Raw genomic sequence first — 25,806 nt, 5'->3', positions numbered from 1 at the left:
GAAAGAATCTGATAGATCAAATCATAGTTTTTGTTTTGTTTTTGTTTTACTTTAAGGAAGAGTATTCAAATTGTTAAAGTCGTATTGAATGGTTCACTGACCCTCTGTTTAAGGTAGTGCTTTTAGCAAGTCTTTTTAGAGGATGGTCCTGGCTGCTCTTTGACACCACCTGTGTTGGTCGATGTTAGTAGGGTTAAGGTTATGCTCATTGATGTGAGCTGTAGATGAAAGAAATGCACTGTACTTGCATAAGGGGAGCTGTGGCATTTTGGGAACTCTGGATATCGGAGATCAGACGCACGGTTTGCTTTTTGTCACCATCTGCTTCTTCCTGAGCACATGTGTTTGGTGTGTGTCACATGTCTGCTTCTCGGCTTCGCACACCGTGTTTGTGTCATTCCAGTGTTTGCTGTTGCGACTCAGTTTGGTCTAAAGCACAGGTAATGTGTTACGATGTCACATCTGGTCTCGGGTGCTTTTGTCAGGTTGTTTGAAGTTCTGGCCTGAGCTTTGTATCGTTTCTCCCTCAGTGACTATTTCACCTCTGGCCAGTTGAAATGCAGACTGGATGCTGCAGGCTTCGTTCCTCTGCGTGACCTTTTGAAGTTTTAAATGGAGGTCCAGACCTCGGCTGATCCTCGATGATCCAGATATTATAGTGTAAAAAAAAAGAAAAGAAAAAAGCTGTAAAGATTCAGACTTTGATGATCTGCGCTGAAATAATCTGACTTTGATGAACTCCACCATGGTAATCGTACTTTAATGACTCTCACATACTCTGTGCCAATGTTGCTCTTGTTCATTAAGACAGACAGAATCACTGATGTATAGCAGCAAGAGCGATCCATCACGTAGGAAGTTGAAAGAGGGAGCTGAGTCGAAAGAACAACATGAGGCAAAGAGGAAAGAAAGGGCTTGAAAAGCAGCGTGAGAGAAGTCTCTGCCAATTATTTTGGGCTGTTTAGAAATGCAAATAGATGTTTACAGTCATTATTTGCAGGTGGAAACGCTGAGATCACTGTCAGTGAATTCCTCTCTGTCGAACCGCGTCACTGTGAGAAAGTGCCTCTTCACTAAAGAATAACTTTCTCCTGCTATTGCCTATAAATCAATCAGAGAGGAGAGTTTGGGTTGGAGTAGCCATTAAAGTGCCAATGATGCTGATTAATGGATAATCTCTCATGTAAAGTGCTCTGGAGCATTGTTTATGAGGTGGTGGATGTTTCACAAAAACAACAGAGAAGATTTTAGATACGATTTCCTTATGTCAGATCTGTCGGGGGCCGATGATTCGTGAGTCATGCAGCTTCTCTCCTGCTCAGCTGCCAAAAGCTCCCCCTTGTGTTCAGAGATATTTAAAATAAAGATCCCTTCGGGGTTTCTCCGGGATATGATTTGATCTCTTCTGACTTACTCCTTTCCTTTGTGTGTCTTGCATGAAGTTAAAGGACTTTTTGTTCTCTAATTTTCAGATAGAAACACATTTTCTACCTAAATCAGTGGCACATTTGCCCTCTGCTTGGATCAGGAGAAAGTTAACTAATGATGCCAAACAAAGAGAATGTATGTGAATATTTACATGTATGAGCATTGTGACATCTTACAAGGGTAATAAACTGCTGATAACGTCATATAAATATCTAAATGTGGTTCACTTTGTTGCATTTCAAAAGTTGTGGAAGTAGTGCATCTAAAGCCGTGCTTCGTTTAAGGACCTACAACAAAACAAACTTCTTGAAATCTGTTGTGCTTTTTGAGCATTTTTCTTTAAATCTCCACCAAAAACATTTTAAACTTACTGTAAAATAATCTCTCAAATAATCTAGTTGTGGTTCCTTTTCAGCTTCTGATTAATCTGTGTCACCTGTACAGATGGCATCTCTTTGTCTTTGCCATGTGTTTTATCTATTATGCTGTGAAGCACAACAGATAAGAGCGGCATGAGTTATTGGAGGTTTTTTAATGTTTACAGCTGTAATAAAAGAGAAAAGGCTGAGACAGTTTAGAGTTAGGGTTAATGGGTGGAATGAAGCCATAATTATGAATCTAAATCTAGACTGGGCGAAATTGACCTGGTGGATGTTAAGAGTCTTCGGTCAGGCTAGAGGCTGAAGTTTAATAGTTAGAGAATGCACGATTTCTTTGCAGATTGTAGAAGTTCAAAGAAACATTATGTGTGATTTATGGTTTGCTGGAGGTTTATTTTGACTGAAGCACCAGGGCAACGATTGACAGCTGGGTTTGGCGCCGTCGCCGACACACACATTCACACATGCCACCCTGATGCATCACATGAGACTGCACATTCACACATTCTCACAGGCAAATAGTGAACTTCATTATGTAGCTCTTATTCTCTCCATTAACTCTTTTATTTCTTTTTTTCTCTCCCTCCATGTCGCCGGGACGGCATTTTCCTGTGGTGCACCACCTTCTTTCCGTCATGTCAGGTATGTGTTTCAAGTTGGCTCCACCTCCCCTTCCCATCTCTCTTTTCATTTTATCCTATTGTCACATATTCCCAATTTTTCAACCACTGCTTTCAACTAATATGTTAAACAACCACACTGTCGAGGCACTCAACACACGAGCCTGAATGTCCTCCACGTGTTGAGTCAGCAGTGGTATGTATTGGGGCATACAGTCGCCCACTGCAGTGAATACTGTATATTCCAAGCACACTGACAGTATGCCAGTAAATATCATTAATCACAGTCTTGTTTTGGCTCTTTGAGTCAGCCATGTGGAAGTGATTTCTGTGGCTTAAACACTGTTTAACTTTTGCGCTCTGCAATGAGTTTTACTCTTTCTGCCTTTTTTTTGCATGTTTTTTATTTTCTGTTCTAGCCAGAGTTGCTCACAGAGTGACTCGGCAGTTATTCACTCCAGCTAAAAATATATCTTCCCCGCTGCTTCGGCCCCTCCTTTATCTGAGGAAATGGCAGTCAGAAGAATCACAAGCTGCATGTTTCTGTTTTGTTTTCTGTTGTTTGATGCAAAAAAAAAACCTTCAAGCACAGTGGTTACACACTTGACTCTGTGATACACATGTTTGCAAATGTGAGAACACGACAACACGTCGGTAAGTGTTTCCTGATGGGCACTTAGTGGACGTAGCTGATATACGTCCTAACAGGCGGAGAAAAGGGAGAAGGATGTTCTCTTCAACCACCTCTCAGCCTTTTTTTTTTAGCTAGGGATGTCCTGTGGTGGTACAAGTAGTTTAGAAATATGTGTTGACGAAGGAATGGCGAAGGAGATTCATCCTGATCTCTAAATGACTTTCCTCCCCCCCCTGAAGTGAGTCATCTATGACAGCTTTATGTTATTTAGACTAATCACGCCGGGATAATTGAGTTAACTGCGCCACCATCATATTCAGCACTACTGTTAATCTGATGATGGTGACAAATATAATTGTGTACGTCTGTATTTTTATTGAGTCTGAATGTCTGGATGTATAAAGTAGATAAACAAGTCTCAGTGAGTCACAGTACATGTCTGGCTGGGGAATGGCTGCCAGGTGTCCACATGTTCCACCACCCATTTTTGCACTAGTTTCACAAAAATTGTGAGTTGATATCAGGTTATTTTAAGATTAAAAAATACTCTTTATCTTACCCTCAGATACACCTGTTTGACCTCTTGTAAATATGTAAATAATGCACAATTGCAGCAACTCAGTGTGTTTAGGCATGTAGACATGGTCAAGCTGACCTGATTGAGTTCAAACTGAGTGTCAGGATGGGGAAAGAAAGGTGATTGAAATGACTTTGAATGCGGCATGGTTGTTGGTGCTGGACAGGCTGTAGTATGATCTTAAACACCTATACCATACCAATACTCAAAAACACCCACTCGTTCCAGCCAAGTTATACAGAAGTGCATCTCTCAACCTTGAAGGAGATGGGCTGCAGCAGCATAGGAAGCCCTACTGTCAGCTAAGCTTAGCCAAGCTTAGCCAAAGCTGACCAATAAAAGATTTGTAAAAATGTTGCCCCAATTCTCTCTACAGTCATCAAAAGTTGGTGTCAGCCACATTTAAGGATGGATGCGTCCTGCCTTCTAACATTCGTTCAGGCTGGTGGAGGTGGTGCAATGACGTGAGGGGATATTTTCAATATTTTGTGAGCTCAAATCATCTAAAATAGTTTCTTGACATGACAATAAGTTCACTGGACTCAAACAGCCTCCACAGTCACCAGATCTCATTACAGCAGAGCACCTTTGGGATGTGGTGGAACCGGAGATTTGCGTCATGGATGTTCAGCCAACAACTCTGCAGCAACTGTGTGAAGCTACCATGTAAATCAAGATCTCTACCAAATGTTTCCAGCACCTTGCTGAATCTATGCCATTCAGGCAGTACCGCCATGGTAGTAGCAAAGTGTCTACAAACCGCGTATATGTTCTATAACAACGAACAGAACTGCTTCTTGCTTCAAATTTGCCATCTTGTAATATTTTTGAATGAGAACCGCTAAAGCACATTGCAGAAGAAGCACAAGCTCTGAATTGTAAAATCTCTACTCAGTAAAATTGGACAGAAATATGATAATATTAGCAAACATAAGTTTTAAGTATTAGCACACACTAGACTTGGTAACATGGGATATTGTATTAGTAAAATAGTTAATGTTCTATAAATGATTGCATTATCCTGCAGCAGTTTAGATGTTAATCTCTTAAATATTTCCTGAGCTTCTCTTGCCAGTATTTGCTTTCATAGCTTCTTCAGAATTTATGAACTCGTTTCTGCTGTGAAAGCAGATCTGACATGCGTTAACTATGTTATCATTGTCCTGTTAAATGCAAGTGGAGGAAAGCCATGCCTGGTTTCACTTTATTTCTCTAACTGGCTAAATTTGTGGCTCCAGGAATATCTAACATCCCTGCAAAATCAAAAATCAATAAATACACGTTTTAACAAATTTTAAATCCGACGTGAGAATCTGGGAGCCTGCCAAAAGGTGTGGAAACCTCTGCTGTCACTGCTGGAGCCCTGCGAATGTAACCGAAAGTCTGATGACGCTGCTTCTCAGTGGAAGTTAGGCTGGTTTCCCGTCACTTCAAAAGGACAAGCATACAGTTCAACAACAAACTCAGAGCTTAGCACTTGGGACGGCTATTGGATACTGACTGTAGAATCAAAACAAACCTGATAAAGCAAACAGGACCCCCTTCCCTGGGCCAACGGATGCGTGCTGGGGGGGCACCACTTGGCCTGCTGGGGGGGGCTCTTTAATGTGCCTCGGAGGCGTCACACTGGAATGCTCTGCATAAACAAGCCTGAGCGCACATGTGTTGATGGTCAGTGTGTGTGTGTGTTGAAGGAAAGCACTGTGATGTGTGTATCTGTGTGACTTTTCTGCTAAGCATAGTCTAGGCTTTATATGGACCCCTGTATTAACCGCAAACCCACACTGTGGTTGTCAGAGAAAACACGCCTGCAGCGACTCCAAACAGGGATGATTCAGCCTGAGTCTTTCCAGGTTTTCTAAAATCACATCTTTATCTTTTTTTACAGAAGTCTCTAGCAACACTGGGGGTTATTCAAACCACACACTACAATTGCACAATCCCTTTACCTCCATCTTGTTTATCTTACTGTGCTGTCTTGTGTGGCAGTTAGTACCCTGCTCTGTTCTGAGTAGTTTCCTCTCTCCATTCCTCTGATTTTCTTTGGTTCTTTCTTTCCATTCAACTTTGTTAGGGACACTGTTTGCCTTCTTGACTGCCTTAAGTCTTTATAGCATATATTCAACAAGGTGCTGAAAACATTCTTCAAAGATTTTCGTCCATGTTGACATGATAGCGTCAATGCACTTCCATGATGTGAATCTTGTGTTCCACTACGTCTATAACATGCTGTGTTGGATTTCGACCTGGTGACTGTGGAGGTCATTTGAGTACAGTGAACTCGCCTGAACTTGTAATGATCAAGAAACTAGTTTGAGAGTTTTTGGGTACACCACAGTGTAACCATCAAATTGGGTTCACTGTGCCATCCTTTCATGTTGTTTATGCCAAATTCTGACGCTAACATCCGAATGTTGCAGCAGGAATTGAAACTCAGATCAGACAACATTTTTCCAATCATCTATTGCCCTAGTGAAGATCTCCACAGAGTGAAGGATTGTATAATAGGACAGAGAGATTTATCTGATCATTCGGGACTAACTGTGAAGATTGGGTTTAAAGCTAGCCCCAAAAACACCTTATGGAGGCTTAACACAAGTCTGTTAAATAATGACTCGTTTAAAAGAGAAATGGGACAGGAGTTAAAAACATATTTAGAACTCAATGACAATGGAACAGTTAATCCTACAATTTTATGGGATGCAGCTAAGGCATACCTTAGGGGTAAAATTATTGCAAAATGTGCAGTCCTAAAGAAGGTGAGAGCAAAAAAGCTGTCAGATTTGCAGGAAAATTTGGAAAAATTTGAACAACTGCACACCGTTACAAGGTGTGCTCCAGGTATTGGAGCAAATGAGGCCAGTTAAACAGGAGATCCACAAAATCTTAAGTGAGGAAATTGAAAAAAAATTAAAATATAATAGACAACGGTGGTATGAGGCAGGACCCAAAGCTGCTAGGCTATTACCAATCATCTATTGCCCAATGTCACTGTGCTTGTGTAAACTGTTGCCTCAGTTCCCTGTTGTTACCTGTTGGATTGCCGTGCAGTGTCATCTTTATATGCTGCAGTAACCCATCTGCTTCAAGATGAGCTAGAGAGGTTCTTCTGCGTACTTCTGGCATCCCTGACTTTCCCAGTCATGTGCCACTCTCTGGATATTTCTCTTTTTCATATCATTCTCTGTAAACTCTAGAGGTGGTTGTGTGGGAAAATCCCAGTGGATCAGCAGATTTTCAAATACTCAGAGCAGCCTGTGTGGCACCAACAACTATGGCACATTCAAAATCTCTTAAATCACCTTTCTCCCCTTTTGTGATGCTCAGTTTGAACTTCATCAGGCCGCCTTTTACATGTCTACATGTGTAAATGCACGGATTTGCTGCCATGCGATTGGCTGTTTAGATATTTGTGTTAAGAAGCAGTTGAACAGATACGTACATAATAAGGCTGCTAATGGAGATAATCAGATTTTTACTAAGTCATAATCATGTTGACAAGCACTGCTTTTATATTGCTAACAGGTACATCTGTTTTCACTTCTGAAATCCTGGGTGCTAATTAGCTAACACTAGCTTGCTATTTAATACTGATCCATCAGTGTTAAAGTACAGTAATAACAAAATAGTAATAGCTTATGACATAAATCTTATCTTATTTCTCATGTTAGTTTTAATGACTCTTCATTGACAACCTGAGTTGATTTGGTGCAGTTTAGCTACTCTGCTGGTCTGGGATTAGAAAACGGGTTTTTGTAAGCTGTTTTGTCCACTTTGCTAACAGTTTAACTAACTTTTTGAATTTGTTTGTATGTAGCAGTATTGTAGGGTCATTGCCTAACAATATAAAACACCTCGAGGCAACTGTTAACAGCTATCCATCATTATAAAGCTGGTAAAAGTACAGTTGCTTTTAGCGGGGAAGCTTTGTTTTGCTCTCCAGGTGGGTGTTTCCTGAAAACTATAAATATCCCAGTTCCTCACGATGACCGTTTCTGCTGTCAACATCGCCTCCGTGCCATTTATTCTTATCTCATTAATTTAGGTCACATCAATGACAAACACATTAGTGCCATAGGCTGTTACACAACTATTAAAAATTCCACACCAGCATATAAAATGGTGATGAAATAATTATGTTAATATTTTGCCTGAACTGCTTGAGTTTTAAATGTTTATCAGTTACTGAAAGGCAAACATTAGTACACTACACTGCCCCCAAACGTCCCCACGTTCCTTTGTGTTTGTTCTATTCAGTTGTGAAGTTAAGTGAGGCGTGTGATGGTTTTCTGAGCTGTAAACATAATAATGAAGTGACTAATTTATTAATCCGAGTGTGATAGCGATATACCACAATGCTTATCTGAATGCATAAACATGGGACTGTTAAAACCTTGTGTTCGGCTCTCAGTGTAAATTAAAAGATTAAAACAAGGACTTATCTGGTGTAGATTACGTGAAAAATTGGGAAAATATTAACAAACTTAGTTTGTATATGGCCTTGGATATCCTCGAGGAACTCGAGTACCGACTCTATAAACAAGCTTTCTGGAGTAGTTTATGTTTACTTGTATTTTGCATTGCTTTTTTTGTCATGCTGTGAGCGCTGCCATTTGTTGCTGTTTGTCTTTCCTTCTTCAGATACAACCATTACCAACTTTGTCAGCCTTGTTTACATGCTTGCGTAAACATCTCAGAGAGGGTGGAAAATTGAGCCGCAATTAAAGGCGAGAGGAACGAAAGTGAAAGCATCATTTTCTTTCGTTAAAAGGAAATGTGTGTAAATGATTGGGCCCCTGATACTATTTGAAAAGGTTAGCCATCTGCTCTTTCATGCTTGATGGTAACCATGTAGCTCGGTTTGGGTTTACAATTCTTGCCAAGCACTTAAAGCAAGGGCCCCTAATAAGAGTCTGAGGGCATAACTCAGACACAGAAGAATGAAAGGACGGAAAATACTTTTAATTAGAAGCCTGCCATTTATTAATGTCCTAATTTTCTCCACATACAATAGATGGTATGCCTGGGGATTTAATGAACTCCTGACAGGGGGATAAATGCAGCCGAAGGGGGTGAATTGGAATAAAAGACACCATGTAATGTCTAAACTTCAGGTTAGGCACAGTAGCCTTTATATTAGGATCAAAGCAACTGCTCCAGCAAAGTTTGGTTAAATTGATTTTCTACTCTGTTAAAGGATTCAATTTTGGTGATATTGCATATTTTTCTTATTGCTAACAAATCCTAAACAAAGACCAAAAGACTGGCATATTTGTTTTCATCCACTTCTGTCAAGGGTTCAGCTAAAGACTGATGCTACCTAATTATTCTTAGGTTGAGCCTTGCAGTTTACCTTTGTGCTTTTAATACGCAACAGTGGGACTAAAAGTGCATGATCATGCTTCACTTAGTCTTGGTTGCACAATATTTGCCTGCAGTAAAAAAGAAAGAAAGAAAGATGGATATCTAATCTCAAACAAACAACAAACTCACTTCATTCTCACTCTCTTCAGTTCATACCATCCTGTTCAAGCGAGGAAAGAAAGCTAAACTATTACAGACGTTTTACAGAAACTGATTGTTGAGCCACCTGCATTAATCCCATCTGTTTGTAGACTCAGTGCACTGGTGTCTTCCAAGTGCTAGTGTGAGTGCTGTGTTAGGGGGGGAAACTTCCTATGACAGCCAGGATGGGCTTTATAAGAAGAAAATAAATGAATGGATGGCAAAAATGTATGGGGATTTATCTTTATGTTACAATTTATCGAGGCGGTGGGAAATCACTCGTGGCATACTGTAAACAATACGTTCACTGGTCAGTGTCCAAACCCCCATTAAGCAATCAGGAGCCACTTTACTCCAAATGTGCCATTTTTGCACAGCTGCATGCATTACACGTCATAAACAATCACATAAGGCATAACACCTGTCTAAATATTCAGCAAATAAGAAATTACGTAATAATCCAACATGGATGCTCGTCATTAAAGACAACTTCCAACAATTAGCAGATGTCCAGGAATCTTGTCAAAATGTATCCACTCATAAATATCTGACTAATCCAAGTTGGCTTTGTGCTGAAAATTGACTGTGACAGCAGCTGATGAGTTTTATGGATCCTTCGTGCGCGAGGCTGACGTGACCTTAGCACTAATCGTCCATTGTTTCCATGTACGTCTGCAAAAAACTCACTAATTTCCTTAAAAACATTACCATTAGTAGTTTTCGGGAACTCTTTAAGTTATAAACCATCTTAATACTTCACTCAGTAACTGCTTATTACAGTTCTTTATTTTAAATCATTATTTTACACAGTTTAATCAGTTTGATCTCACCATGCTGACACAATCAAGTACATGTATGTGTGCATCCTGTTACTGTCCCTTACTCCTTCATGCATGCTGCCAAGTTTGCTGAAACCGCCAAATGGTCCTGATTAATGAAGTGCGGAGGCATATGAAGGTGACTACGCTGACCATGAGACTTAATACTGGCTGTATAGCATAATTACATGTGTGTTTATACAGCGCACAGACAAAGGAAATCATCGGAAAGTACAAATTACCCTCGGTGACTTCATACTGATGCATTGGCTCAGCATCCGCTCATAACCATGTGTTCTATCACTGAATGTGAGCTTTTATGAAAATCGCCCTGTTCCGCACTGTTCTCTATCAAGCTGTTCTCATAATATCATGTCAGAAACAATCAGCCCCCTACTGAGACGTCAGGTTAAACGGTTAAACATAAGCTGAACCCTCTATAAGGAAGAAGGGATGTAGAAAAGAGGCAAAGGAAAGGTGCAGGTTACGGTGTTACATTGTTAGCACTGGTTAATACCCTCAAAAGACCTGTAGATTGGGATGGGGGAGGGTTGTCTCAAAAAATGATCAGTGACTATTAAAGTGTCTAATGTTGCACGCTGATTGATTAAATATTTGTAAGGTCTTGTTTCTTGTCATTGGTAATCGATGTTGGGGGTCGATACTCAACTAAAGCTAATGTATCACATCTTTATTATTTATTCACTGGAGAAGTAATTTGGTATGCTATTCGTTACTGCATTACTTTCGTGTTACTCTGTAACATGTCCTAAAATGCATTGTCATGTAAATACCATGTAATAGCCTATAAAGCTAAGCTACAGTCCCTACGTTATGGTCTTTTTGTGTGTGTGTGTGTTTAACTTTGAACATAAAGTCAACAACACTTAGTGTTAGCATATTTTTGCAGATGCTTGCAGAGAGCTGATGTATTGTTAGCAAGATAAGGTTCTGTCATGGACAGTTTATGCACTTTACCGTCGCGCTGTGGTCCTAGAATACAATTCATGTTCACATCTCCAGTCTTCAGTCATCTCCAGTCAAGGTTTGAAACTCATCCACAGATGAAAAAAATATTAAAAGAATATAATAGGCAGAAAAAAATGCACAGAAAAAGAAGAGCCGTGTGAGTGTCAGGTGTAACGTACACATGGAGCAACAGGGAGCAGCCCTTTGGCTCCGATGCTGACTTCAACGCTGATAAATTTGGTGTAAAAATCTAATAGACTGTATATGCAGGCTGGAGCCCCGCCTGCTCTCTGGTGGACTTCTTATGCGGTCCGAAACTCCCTTGCACTCTGGGGCTCTATAAATCCAAACCCTCTACCCAAATGAGAAGGTTTGGGTCTCACTGTGGGACCTGAGCTCATTAAAACCTATATTTCTCCCCATGTCATCAAGTTCTTAACTGTCATTTTTATTCTTACAATATCCTTTCTGTACTTCCTCTCTCATCTGTGCTAAGTCATCAGTAATTTAAAGCCAAATACGTATCAAAAATTCCAATGTCAACAGGTTTACAGGTAAATGTCGAGCACTGTGTGCTGTAAGACTGTGGCGTGAAAGAGTAACAGGGCTTTAGATTCCTCAGGCAGTAAGAAAGTTATTAAATTTAAAAAGAAACCACTGTCCCAGCTGGTCAGACAAAGATGTGTGTGTCTGTGTGTTCATGCAGTATGTTTAGACTTATTAAAAGCAGAACTTTGCATTTACAGGCAGCACCAGTTACATCACTTTTAAAGGTGAGTGTACAAAATGTACAAAATACCCCGAAGTGCACGAGCAGTGCTGCATTCATTATTACTGTTTCACAATAAGTTGGATTTGACTGGTGTGCCAAATGTGTGTCAATATTTGTATTTTGGAGAAAATCCCTTTTATGAATTGATTACACTGACTGTGAATCAAACCCAGCTGGAGCGCAGCTCTCTCGACATGTGTGCGTCTGCTGCGTGCGCCAATAGTCAAACACGCAGGCGAGCGCTCATTCGTCTCTGATTAAGAACCCATGCCGCCCATTCGTCTAACACTAAAGGTACACTCGATGACATGTAACTTCTATGAAGTACAAAGAGAGCGGTGGGTTTGCTTAGAAAGGGGGAGTGGGGAGATGGTGATGCATCACTTTTATTTAGCAGGGACAGATGGCCCATTACTGCTTATTACAGCCTGTTCCCTCTACTTACAGTATAATTTGTTTCTAGTTATTTGTACACTAACTGTGGCTTTTCCTTTACACAGATTTTGAAACATGCACACACCCACCGCTTCTCTTTTGTGCATGTGCATTCATATGCACATTTTTGCTCTTGAGAGGCCTCGTTTTCTTAAAAAATGCTAATGAGGGAAACTTTCTTACATATATATTGACTTTAAAGTGCGTATGTCTGCATTTGTTTGCCACTGAGGGGTGAAACGCTAGCTCGCGGAGCAGCTGGGCATCGGGCTTGCTGCCATTTGCCCTGGTCCAGTAGGGATGAAGTGCTGGGGAAATTAAGTTTAAATGGACTTGGAAGGAAAGGACAGGATGGAAAGTGGACATTTTAGAGAGGAAAAGAACATCTAATAGTAAAAAGAAGAAGCCTTTGGCAGAGAATGCAAAAGAAGTGAGCGTAACCGAAAGCTGTTCAGGGCTTTGCCAGATTCACATTAATGAGCCGTTCACTGTCAGCCAGAAGCAGCTGAGCCAGAGGTGCTGATGTCACGGACGGGATCTTCCAGCTCACTTTACTGTTTCACTTTATTTGGACTTTAACTTTGAGAATAAGGTTTCACTAGCTCCTTTAATCTGTTATAATGGCTATGAATAAAGATTCCGGTGTCTATATTGAGTAATTACAGACTTTTAATAATTTACAGCTAAGTAGACTGTATGTCCAGGTAAAAAACAATAGTATCCTTTTATAGCACTGAAAGGTTAGTGTTGGCCATCCAATCAATGAAAGCATTGGTTATCAAACTGTAGTTAAATTGTTAAGACAGTTTTTCTCCTTTTTTAGAATGCAGTTTATCAGGATGTGAGATGACGTAAAGCTGTTTTTGTCCAGATGTTTCTCCACAGCAGGGAGACAAGCTTAGCGTCCCTCAACACATTTTTATTTGCCTTCAAACCAGTTTGACAATATGAAATAAACCATAATAAATTTAATAAAGCTCGTCATCACTTGTGCCAAGACCAGTCACGAGAAACTTTAAAAGTATTTCCAGTAATATTTCACTTGCATGTTGACAAATACCTTTCTGATCTCATGAAGGCAGGTGATGCAGACGGCGAACAGAGATAACTGCCTGCCAAGGGAAACTTGGTTTCTACATGCGCTGGATTGATCCCATATTGAATTTTTAAAGCCTGACATGTGACATATAATAAAATTTAAAAGCTTTTTTTTTCCTGCAATGAGCTATCTAATGCAAACTGATTTTCATTCTCCTGATAAAAGAAGTCGATTAAGAAGGTGCTGGTATTTTGATATTGTGGTAAAGTTCAGGCTAAAGTGTCAGAGATGGATGATTGTTCTCCCTGTGGAGCAGAGGGTGATGTAGGAGCATGTGCCACAGTTTGATCTTCATGTTCAGACTACAGGCCCTCCTCCCTGTGGCGAGACTAGGACACCCGATCTGAGTCCTTGTCAAGCATGGTTAACCAACTCCACACCCGAGAGCCTGGAACAGAGCATAAAATACAATATCGAACGTATGCAAATGGAGTCAGAGTTGAACCCAGTTGTTGTTGTAAGCTGCAGTTTGTGGTCAAGTCTCCGCCAGATGCTGTTAACTCGTAACAGGGAACTATAATTATGCCGTGTTTTCACTGTAAATGATGTTACCTGAATGAGTCAGATCGCTTAGCGTTCCCTGGAGGTTCATTTCTTGGTTCACTGGCTTTGATAGGTTAGGCCTGCTTTGCTCTGTGCCGTGATTGGCTGCAGACCTCAGAGTACCTCACAACTTGAAAGAGGAAAACAAAATTGTCGATAAATGACATAAATGTTTCTTGTGTTTGTGGTTTTTTTAGCCAAATTAGCCACAAACTCTACTCCAAATCCAGTGATGCTGACTAATATGTCTGCTTCAGCAGCGTAATTGAATTCACTCAAAATCAAGAAAATGACCAGAAAGTAGTTTGCACTCAACAGATGCAGACAATAAAATGCATCCAACCTCTTAAGTTTGGGGCGAAGTCGGAGAGGTATAAACTATCTCCTCCCTAAACACGATTGTTTCCACTACCCTCTGTGTAGATCCATCTTTAAACGAGCTGGAGACACCAAATGGTTAGCGTATGAAGTGGATAATGCTGAATAATTACAGCTTGTTTCCTGTAATGAAAACCTTCTGCAACCGTGACTCTCTGTGACCTGCAAAGCTGGGCCGGCCAGGCTTCTATGAGAAAGATAAAGTTTAAATAAGAACTGTTGTGTTTAGATGTAGTTGGTGCGTCTTCTATGCTTCACCTCGGAGCTTCTCTGTAACACAGCAGGAAGCATATGGACATCTGGTGACGGGAAACGGGAAATTTGAGGCGTTTAGCTTACACACCTGTGCTTGCACAGAAAGTTGAACTAATAATGCAGTTAGTTTGAGTCGTGGCCGCCTCCTCGGCTCAGTTTTTCCTCCCCTGTATTCTCTGGCGACCCTACAGAGAAATTCCACGATAAATTATCTGTCCTTGTCATCCCTTTCTTGTGGCAGCCACATAAAGAGCTTTGTGGGCTGAAGCTGTAGTGGATTTTATTATGACTGGTAAATTAAAACTAGCTGCCAGGTTGCAGGGGACATCAATGTGTGCATCACAGAGCTGAGTTTTTTTTTTTTTCTGTTGTTCTTGTTGTTGTATTTTTCGGGACTTTTTAGCCTTTAATCAGTCAAGACGGTGGAGAGAAGAAAGAGCAGGGGGGAGGATACCCAGTAAAGTAGCCTGATGTGATATGGATTGCAGGCTCAACCCAGAAAGCTATACCAGAACCCCAAACTGAGAATATTTGATGTTTTACTGATCACATAAACTTTATGCATACATATCTGTATGAATTTGGATGGAAGAGCCATTTAGCTACATGTCCATTGAGGGCCTGAGTAGCATAACTTTCAATTATACCCCTTAGATGTTACTATTTCGTGTATGAGCTGAGGTTTAATCACTAAAGACAACACAAAGTGCTCTGTGATCGTGTCAGAGCAAATGAACCCCTTCCACCAGTTCAGCAGGGATTCTCAAAATGTGAAGAAAACCTCACAAAACATCAGTTTTCGTGCACTTGTCAGTTTTGTCCATGCAGAGATAATGATTTAAAGTGGCTGACATCTCCAGCACCCCAGTTGACGGGTTGGGAGGCATTTCTATCAATGCGCATTAACTTCCTGCTTTCATCTGTTTGTTCCTTGCGATGAGAAATGGAGTCTCTCTCCTCTCAGGTCACATCTCTTTGTTTTCGTTCCCTCTCCGTATGTCTCATTCTCCCGTTTTCAGCAGTTGTTTTGAAAGAGACATCGGCTGCTCTGCTGAAGTCTGATTGTCTGGTTGACAGCTGGCCCAGATGTTTGTTTTTGTATTTATCTCTGGCACTCCGAGCCCTCACATGCTCGACCGCTCGCGAAATCGACGGGCCTAGCCCGGTGAGAAAGGGGAGAGATGATCGGCCAGATGTGTGGACAGACCGTGCTATGTGTTTCACATCAAAGATCATTTCTTGAGAATTGTTAGATTTGACAGATCTGGACTCATTAGGCAGGCACACAAATATACTCAAGACTCACACAGATGAATACCACCAGTGTTTACATGAGGAAACACTTGGATTGCCTAATCTAGAAATGTGTTGTTCAGTTTTTGCCTGTCACAAGCTCTTGGTGTTCTTCAAACCACCGAATGTTCTGTGTGTCAGGTGTCTCCTGATACGCAAGTGCTTCCTTGCAGGTCGTGTATAGCCATGTTAGCAGGAATGTTGAACCAGTTGCTCACACCAGTATGCTGACTCACAAACAGTCAAGATGCTATATACTGATGGTTAGCAGGGAGGTTTACTGGACCACACAACCTTTGAATTCAGGTGTTTTCAGTACCAGTGCTCCGGGTGAATGAAATCAAAGACCTCATCGTGTAGTCACGCCTTTACAAACATTTGTGAAAGAATGGCGTGTTCTAAAGAGCTATAAATTGGGTTCCACCACTGCAAGAAGACAGTTCCTGAAATTTCTTCCCTCTCAATGTATCCACAATTACCTGAAAGTGGTGTTACTGCAATTTAGGAAACTCAGCAACTCAGCCACAAAGTGGCAGACCCCGTAAAGTCACAGAGCGGGGTCAGTGGGTGCTGGTGTATAGTGTTTGAAAGCTGCAGACACTTTGCGGGCTCAATAATACAGTTCCAAACCTCCTCTAGCTTTAACATCAGCACAAACATTGAGCTTCATGGCATGGGTTTCTGTGGTTGAGCAGCTCCTGTTGGTGTAATGTGTAGGTGACACAGTACTACACATATACTCGTCCATATTGTGGGATGGCTGCAGCTCAGGCGGGAGAGCAGGTCATCTACTAACTAGAAGGTTGGTTTAATTCTTGGCTGCTCCAGTCTGCATGCCAAAGTATCCTTTGGCAAGATACTGAACCCCAAGTTGCTCTCCAATGCGCTCAGTGGAGTGTGATGGAAAAGCATGTATGCATAGCTTGTTATCTAGTAGGCATTCTTGTGTAGTGAATGCTGCAGCATTAAAAATGCTGTTGAGGAAACTTTTTGTCGACATGTATCGATTTTAAACGGTGTAAATGTGCATTTATTTATTTATTTATTTTTGCCACCGAGGGTTGAAAAATGACCCCGCAGAGCATCCAGGCACACAAACCGTGCCTTTATGCCATGAGCTTCAACAGCCAAGTAGCTCCTGTAGCTATAAAGTGTTGATGGCCCTTTAGTTACTCCCTATAGTGTACCATGTTCACCGGCTTTGATGTTTCAGCATACTTCTTTCGCTATAAATTAAACAAATACAAATTTTGACCTGATGACGATTGTGACTGGTAGATCAATGCTGTAACTTTTTTTTTTAAGTTCACAATTCATCATGAGGCCATAAATGTGGTAGGTCTGTTTTCTAGTACTGAAATGGATATTGTTTTATTTCATCATTAGAGGGCAGTCAGTGATTTACCAGAGTCATTAAAACCATCTGGGAACCATCAACATCTGCATAAATCTATCGTGTCATCAAGTTGGTGTTGATATATTTTATGGAATATTTTAGCGTTGTCCTGCTGGTAGGGAAGATCGAACAGAAAAGGAGAATAGAGAGTCACAAAAATTTGGGTATCTTCAAGGAAGGATTATTATATGTTGCAAAATTCACTAAAATCAATCCAATAGTTCACCCTGAAGCATCAGTTTTATCTCCGTAAATTGGAAAAACTAAACTTGCATTAGGATCCATCGCCTAGGGACCATGAAAATCAAATAATTGCAAAAAATTTGCAATAACTACAGGAAAAACTTTAAACCAAAAGCATGCATGCATACTTTCTCTCTAATTATACATCCCCAGGCACAGCATACCAGCAAACCCCTTGTAAAGGTGCAGACACTGCTGCACCAGCGTACATCTCCAGCCTAGCAGGAAGCTTCTTCCATCCCAGCATGGGATGGTCTGTGTCTGTCCATCTTCAAGCGCTGCAGCAGGTTTGTTCCACTGCCTGGAACTAAGGAGAAGTGGAAGGTGAGGTCACAAGCCCTCCTGACCTCTTAACCCCAGCTGTGTTAACCTCTGGCACCAGCTCTCTCTCCTTTAGCTGCTAACAGGAAGCGGCATTTGCCCCTAGAGGTGTCTGTTTGCTCTGTGCATCTGTGCTGATGCTGAGACCCAGACCGGACATTCCCCGACCATTCCCACACCTCCAACCGTGCCAGAAAACCCTTTTGTCTTCATTACTCATCCTTCCTCACCTCTCTGTCGGCTGCATTCTCACTAATTGAATTACACTGTCGCTTGAGGGAGGAAGAAGGGCCTGTTGTGAGGAGGGACTCACTGAACAGAGCTGAGAAAGGATCACTGTTTTCCCTGTGTTTTTTACTAATATTGTGCGTTGGAAGTCTTAAGATGATGGCGGCGGTGGTGGTTGATGATGACGTGGACAAATTTGTGGGAGCAGGAAGGGATGGGAAGCCCCGTTAGTAAACTTTGTCCTAACTGTGAAAACCGCAATTGGGCTCCAGTCAGATGTTGTGCTGAATGATATGTCAAAACGAGCCTGTGATCTCTGAGTGCAAAGCTGCAACAGAACAGATCACTACATGGATTTCTTTGTTCCTTTGTCACGATGTGTGTATCTGTGCAAGTCACTGCATCGGAGCGCTGGGAAACCTGAACCCACATGCCTGCGACTTCTTACTTCCAATTGATGGTTCTCGGTGTTGTTTGGAGTTGAAGAGACAAGAAGGTGTTGTTTCTTCTCTCTGAGGTCGACTGAAGAAGACAAAGCTTCCCTTTAAAAGTACTGTTTGTTCTCTGAGCAGTATCTATCCGTTTCATTAGGAACTTTGATTCGATCTGTTCAGCTGTTGTTTGTGCCGTTCCTTCATACAATGCAAGTCTTCTCAGACACCACAAGACGGTAAGGCCTGCCACGCTGTCAACCGGGGAGCCATTAAACAGGACCAGATCAAAGCTAGACCCCATTCTTGGAATAAAGCGAGAGTTTCTTTATTAGTTTACTGTTGTTTCTGTTGAAATGTGAACGGTAGTGTTTATCTAATGTTCCCGTGATTTATATTCATGTCTCCAAACTTTCAGCCGGGCCCAGCGGACCAAAACAGTCGCAGGGGTTTCCACGTTGCCGTGTTTACTTTGAGTCGACCGAGATTTCGTTGCAGTTTGTCATTCGTCTTTTAGCACGTTACTTTGTTGTATTTTCTTTTGAAGTCAAAGCTGTAGAAACGGTACGACACTATTGTCAGTTTAGTAGTTTGTCAAACCCACACCCTGTTTGTTAATATTTGGCTTTAGGTTTATACCAGAAATACAGAAATGTACCAGCTACTGCTTTTTTTTTTTAAATTGGTTTTATTTTTCAGATTAGAAATGTCCATCCGATCCAAGACTGGATTCGCCTCCCTGCAAACATTCTCTATTAGGATAATGACAATAATAATAATAATTAATGGTCATCATTATCATCATTATAATTGCTAGCCCTGATTTTGCCAGGCCTGCGATGCTTTTTTAAATTCTTAATTCCTTATTTGTGGTGAGTCAATCAAAATTCTGTTGCAGATAAAGATTTTGGTCATTTACCTTCGGACACACATGGAGAGTGTAGCATTCTCAGTTGAAATCTAATTAATCTTTTAAATAATCTTTTGTAATTTATAACAAATGTTTTTAAAAACACATCTATAATAATGATAACTGTAAGTGTCATGATGTTTGTGTAGAGTTTGTTGAGTTTGGCCTTTCATTAAGGAGGAGATACATAGAGAAACATATACATCCATTTGCTACGAACATTGTAGTAACATGACTATGACTACTATTAATATTAATAGTAGTCATAGTGAACATATTTCATTTAATGTTCTACTTAATATGGAACAGAGCAAAGCATTTGGGAAGCTTTAGTTTAAGACATTACCTCCAATCCGTTTTTATTACTTTTATTTAATGAATTAATCAAATAAGGAAAACGCTTTATTGCTCTGTTGTAACTTCATGAGAGAAATAATCTGCTCTTATGTGTTCTGCAAAATTTGTAGCTGTTTTCACCAAAAGGCAAATGAAATGCAGGCGATGGCGGTGACGGATGCCCTTAGACATGTTTAGTGAGATAGGTTGCGCCTCCTGGACATTGGCTAAATGAAAACATGTGGTGAGTGGTCATGGACGAGTACCAGGTGCTTCTTTAGCCCGTGATGTGTCTGCATCATTGATTAGCTGAGCAGAATAGCGTGAAAGGCTCATTGTCCTGATTTCCAAAGTCTTAGGGAAAGATTTGATTTATATGGAAACAGTATGTTTACTTTGAAGCAACAATTTTCTCCATCTTCTTGCATTACACTCTCATATTTGCGTGCAATAAATATATAATAAAATACTACATTTGCACTTTGTTCTGAACACTTGTGCCCTTTCACATGAATTGCCTGCAGTCTCGGTAGAGTAATCCTCTTGCCTGTTTACGGTGTACTCGTATTTTGTGGAGGACAATGAAAGCAAACCTTACTCTTTTTTCCCAAGAGTCCAAAATCCATAATCCCTTTAGTAGAAGAGGCCTTGCAAGCTGGCTTGGCGTTTGCACGTTTTTAATATGAGGAAACCCTGTATCTGATCTCTTTTCTTTTTAAGAAGAAAAACATGCTGAACAGCTGCTATGCTCATTCGTTCAGTAAAGGTCAGCTAAAACACACTTTACATTAGAAAAAACTTACTATGTAAACTATTTGCTCGTAGAGCCTCCCCCTTTATCTCTACCCTCGCTCTTATCAGACATTAAAGAACCTAGTGGCAGTCCGACCCGGGACTTGATAGCCTCGATGGTCATGGTTGGCATTCACAGAAAACAGAGCCACAAAATGGACTAAAGATAATATAGCTCTGGTAACTTTGGCAGCCGACCCAGAGTGAAGATAATGTAACACCAACAAGATGTCTGGAATGGCCTCATGAGTTCTCTCAGTGGCGTGCCTCAGGCCTGCGAGGTCTTACTCCGAGTCACTGAAGAGAATTAAAGCTGACTTTCCCCATCAAAGGAACATTTCTCCCCTCGGGCTAACAACTACCCAACTTTCTTCATCCGATTCCAAGGTATTGTGCTGACTGGGACAAGGTACATGACCTGTCCCCAAGATACAGTTTTATATGAGCCATGATAGGAGAGAGGTGGAGGGAACAGAAGGAAAATTGTTGGTGTTACTGTTAAAACAGAGGTTTGGTTTCTCTCTGTAATGTTTCCTGGAAGCAGATCGTTAAGTCTTTGCCACAGGGTGACATTGTTTGCCTCAGAAATCGTGTAAATCTCCTCTGCACAATGACTCTGTCTCAACTGACAGATGTAGATTTGGTTGGAGTTCAAAATAATATTGTGAAACTTGTTTGTCCATCCACTGCAAACAGTAACTACTAACAGCCAGCTCAGCATACATTTAATTGAGTACACTTTGACAAAATGGAAACAAATTGTGGCTGCAGCCAACTACCGGCCTGGAAATACACTCACTGGACACTCAATTAGGTACGCTTTGCTAGTACCAGGTTGGACACGTTTTGCCTTCAGAACTGATTTAATTCTTTGTGGCACCGACTTAACAAGGTGCTGAAAATGTCACTCAGAGATTTTGGTTCATATTGACATGATGGAATCACAGTTTCTGCAGATTTTCTGGCTGTAAATCCATGATATGAATCTCCTGTTCCACAACATCTCAAAGGTGCTCTAATGGGCTGAGATCCGGTGGCTGTGGAGGCCATCTGACTAGAGTGATCTCATTGGCATATTCAAGAAACAGGGTTGAGATGATCTGAGTTTTTTGACAAGGTGCTGCTAGAAGGAGCCATCACAAGAGTGTAAACTGCTCATAAAGGGATGGACATGATCAGCAACAAAACTCAGATAGGCCGTGGTGTTCAGATGGTGCTCAGCTGGTACTAAGGGCTCCAAAGTGTGCCAAGACAATATACTACACAAAGTCAAAGTCAGTTAAATCACCTCTGTCCTCATTCTGATGCTTAGTTTAAACTTCGGCAGGTTGTCTTGAACATGATGATTGTAGTTTACACAAATATCCCTGATTAAATGAAAGACTTAATTTATTCTTATTTGTATCGGTCGGTTTATTTATTTCTCTATTTTCCAATTTGACATAATGTTTGGAAGATGTTCAACTCGCCCCCACAAGAGGTAGCTTCAAGGTTTTCCGTGATCGTATGGTTTCCAGTTGAGCAGATCCATGTTCTCTAGACACGTCTGATGATGCCTTTGTTTTGTCAAAACTGTCAGTCGTCTTTAAACAGTTGCATCATCAGATGCGTCTCCGTCCAACATGTGGCCTCCTCTGCACTGTCAGAGAAGTTTTTCTGCGACCTCTGCCAATCATTTAATCCCACAGGGCTAGTTACCTCGCAGGTTTAACTCCTCGGTTTAGAGGTCACTAAAAGAGGTTTCTCAAGTCATCATTGTTATTTTACTTTTTTATTTCTAGTGATGGACACAGGGGAGGTAATCTGCTTTTGTTCATCTTTTTGGCTGAAAAAAAGACAAAGTCCACTGCCTTACTGTGTCATGTCTTATTGTAATGATTAGTGGCTGTCATTATCTCAATGAAATATGGAGGCCGGGTGAATTTGGACCATGGCCTTTAGATCTGTAACTCGCTTTTGAACTTTTCTGGAAGAGATCAACAACACAGGTTTGATCAGCCGTAAGCAGGTGAGGATAAATGAAGGATCAGCGTTCGGAAACATCAGACCACCATCACTTTCTATGATAATCATGTCCACATTTTAAAAGTTTATGCAGGTGGAAACGGATATGGATAAACTGTGATAGACTGAGTGTGGGTAGGGAAACCCTTTCCAAATATACAGCTCACCTCATTTCCAGTTCCCTGCTTACTGGATGTGGCGCATTGAAGATGTGGGCGCCCCACGATGCTCGTTAGCTGCAGGCCACGACTGATCAGAGGCCAGCTTCGACTCACGCCATCTCAACAACAACGCAAATAAACAAAGAGAAAAACGATGAAGGATGAGGCATGGGAGAAATCACAAAAACAAGCAGCGAACAAGGAGGAGATCAGCAGAGATGGTAAACGACAGAGAGATGATAGAAGGACGCAGGAAGAGAAAAATAATAAAACACATCAATAAACAAAGACATCCCAGACCTCTCTGTGACCAATTACAAAGGGTTTTTCTTTTGTTTGTTGATAACCCTTAAAGTAGCACGTTGTTTACCAGACTCACCACATGGCACCGCTTATTGCGCATGGCATTTTCTAAAAATGTGCTGCCACAGTACTTTTACATAGAACAAAGGTAGTGAAAGGGTCAGGCTGTTACTGTTGTTGGTTTAGCGTGTGGCTAACAGAGGCTTCGTCTTCCACCACATGTTTTTGTAATATTTTTGTGACGCTCCATTTGAACAGTGCTGGTTCAGCATGTATGACCAAGTCTTTGGGACCTCCAACGGTCAAAGTAATCATTTAATCTCAGCATAATTTAATCTGGGCCTTTCAACTGCCTGATATCTTTGTTGGGAGACTCCAATGATGTCATATCTCTTTTATCACTTCGTTTCCTCAAAGCATGGGGCCCTGAGTGTACGAGTAGTGAATAGAGTCCTTTCTTTATTTTTGCAAACCCAATGGTGCCATTAGACCTCCATAACACACTCTGTCTATGTTTCTGTGCAACTTTAATCTAATCCCTGTTGCTTTGTCTGCTCTGCTTTCCCTCCCTTTCCTTCACGTTGGACCTCCACCACCACCGCCCTATCCTGTGCACACATAACATTCATGGCTCTGGTCTCAGGTACAATAATATTATCTCAATCAAGTGTCTGTTGTTCATGCGATCTTCACCATGGGACTCCAGTTAACCATATCCAGACTGCGCTGCTACTTAAGAGGCTCTATTTCAATTTCTCAGACGGTACTGTAGGTCATAATTAAAGTGAAACAACGCACTGACCTGTGACAAATGGACTGTAACACTACACCCACCCCACGCCCTCCCTGCTCAGCATAGCACAGGGCGACAGATACAGCATGGGCGATACAGTGAGATGCAGATGGATGGGTTCTGCAGATTAAAACCTAGCTTGAGGGCAATGAGGGAGAATTCCAGGGAAGTGCAGACATTACAGCACGGTAAAAGTTTGTGAATTAACCCTGGAACTTAAAGTGAATTACATTAAGAGCTGTCGCCCACAGCCAGAGCGGAGTGGATGATATCGTCCTGCGGTCACATGTGTGATGGTTATTTATACTGCAGCTGCAGTGAGAAATACTTGGAACTGAGAGTGAAATGGTTACGAGAGCACCTCAAGGACAGCTGTCTGGTCAGCTGGCTGTGCACTGAGTTTATTAAGTACACTTGTACACGCTGTTGCACTGCGGCACAGCATCTCTGCAAATATCCAGTTTCATGAAGCTGTGATGATTTCATTGATGAATTTCTCTCTTTTTTTTCGATTTAGAGTTAGCAGATCTGGTTTTGCAATCTTATGTGGTTGTTTTCCTCACATGTGGTATAAAATGTGGAGGGACGAAATATTAGCAAGATTTTGCACCTGTGTTAGCAACATTACAACTATTACTGCAGAATTCAATATCGTGACCACAGCAGGAAATCTTTCGTTTTAGAATAAACACCTTTTATAAAAAGATTGAACCTTCATCTGATTGACAGGAAACAAAACTATAATCTTTTAAAATTCGGTTTAAAACTTTCCCTTTGTTTTTTTATAAAGCTTAGAGTTAGGGCTGGATCAAGTGAGCCTGAACCCTCGATTAGTTACATTACAATAGGCCTAGCTGGTCTTATTAGTCTTAATTACTTTATTGCTGCTGGTGCCTTCCCATGATGCATTGAGTGCATCTCTTTCACTCATCTATTTTCATTATATGTGTTTATAGGCTACTTTGCTTTTCATCATTAGTTATCATTAATTTCTGGCTCTGTTTCAAAGTGCCTTTTGTCCTGTCTCCCTGTCCTCACTCCTAATTGGTCGTGGCAGATGCTGCTGGAGATTTCTTTCTGTTAAAAAGTGATTTTTTTTTCCTTCCCATTGTCGCTTATAGGGGGTCATCTGTTGTTAGGTTTTGTTAGTTTTTTTCCCCTATTATTGATATGTCTTTACATTACAATATAAACCGCCTTGATGCAACTGTCATATGGCGCTATACAATGAAATTGAACTGAATTAAATAAATTAGCTGAAAATAGATTTTCTATTCTGTATTACTTACTAGTTTGTAATTATTAAATGTTTTTCCGTTTTTTGTCCTCTGAAATGCATATTGTAATGTAAAACAACACAGCTGATTTTAATTTTTTTATTGAGACGTCGCAATATGAAGTGTTACTTTGATTAAAATGAACTAAACACCAGTTCTGACTGATATCAAGAAATTATGTACTTGGCATTAACACTCTCTTGTACTTATCAGTCACTCGTGATTCATCAATCATTCCAGACTCCCCGCAATGTTTTAAAGTCTCATCATGAATACATGCAGAACGAACTCACACAGCGAAGTGCACACCCAGCAGCATCTGTTACCTGCTATTTAGAACCTCTGTGTCATCCTACAATCGCTCCTCTGATCCAGCTTATCTGTGTTTTGTATGCATTCTCATGACTGTTTATACATTCATTCCCCTGTAGCATTTCAAATAACATAGAAAAAAATTTCCTATGAGTCATTTAAGATATTTGAAACGATAATACAGTAACAGTAATTACTGTTGAATTTCCCAACAGGCGCACTTCACAAGCAAATCATAGTACAGGAGAGTTAAGCATTATTATTTATTATATATATCACTCTGTAAGGCTTGTTAAATGAGACGTGAAACACTGATGTGTGTGTGTGTGTGTGTGTGTGTGTGTGTGTGTGTGTGTGTGTGTGTGTGTGTGTGTGTGTGTGTGTGTGTGTGTGTGTGTGTGTGTGTGTGTGTGTGTGTGGTGGGTTGGGGGTGATGTATTTCAAAATCACAAAAAGTCCCCTGGTAATACTACGTCCGTGTGAAAAGGGCTTAACATATACAGAACGTGGCATATACTTTATGATCGTAGCATGCACTGGAAAATATAAAGCAGAACATAATATTTAAAAGTTTCAGGGGTCATGAGAATACG

At 40.9% G+C, this 25,806-nt stretch overlaps 1 protein-coding gene across 1 annotated transcript in view; it reads left to right on the top strand.

Annotated features, from left to right (window-relative positions):
• col23a1b (collagen type XXIII alpha 1 chain b) overlaps nt 1-25,806 on the top strand; it is a 126,525-nt gene that overhangs the window by 37,580 nt on the left and 63,139 nt on the right. The window lies entirely within an intron of this gene.

Source organism: Aulonocara sp. 'chitande type north' Nkhata Bay, linkage group LG2 (genome assembly GCF_057382095.1).
Source record: "Aulonocara sp. 'chitande type north' Nkhata Bay isolate Kocher_YH1m ecotype deep benthic linkage group LG2, A_spYH_male_GT1.1, whole genome shotgun sequence".
Lineage (NCBI taxonomy): Eukaryota > Metazoa > Chordata > Actinopteri > Cichliformes > Cichlidae > Aulonocara > Aulonocara sp. 'chitande type north' Nkhata Bay.
Note: the sequence above shows the minus strand (reverse complement) of the source record. Positions and strands in the feature narration are given on the sequence as shown.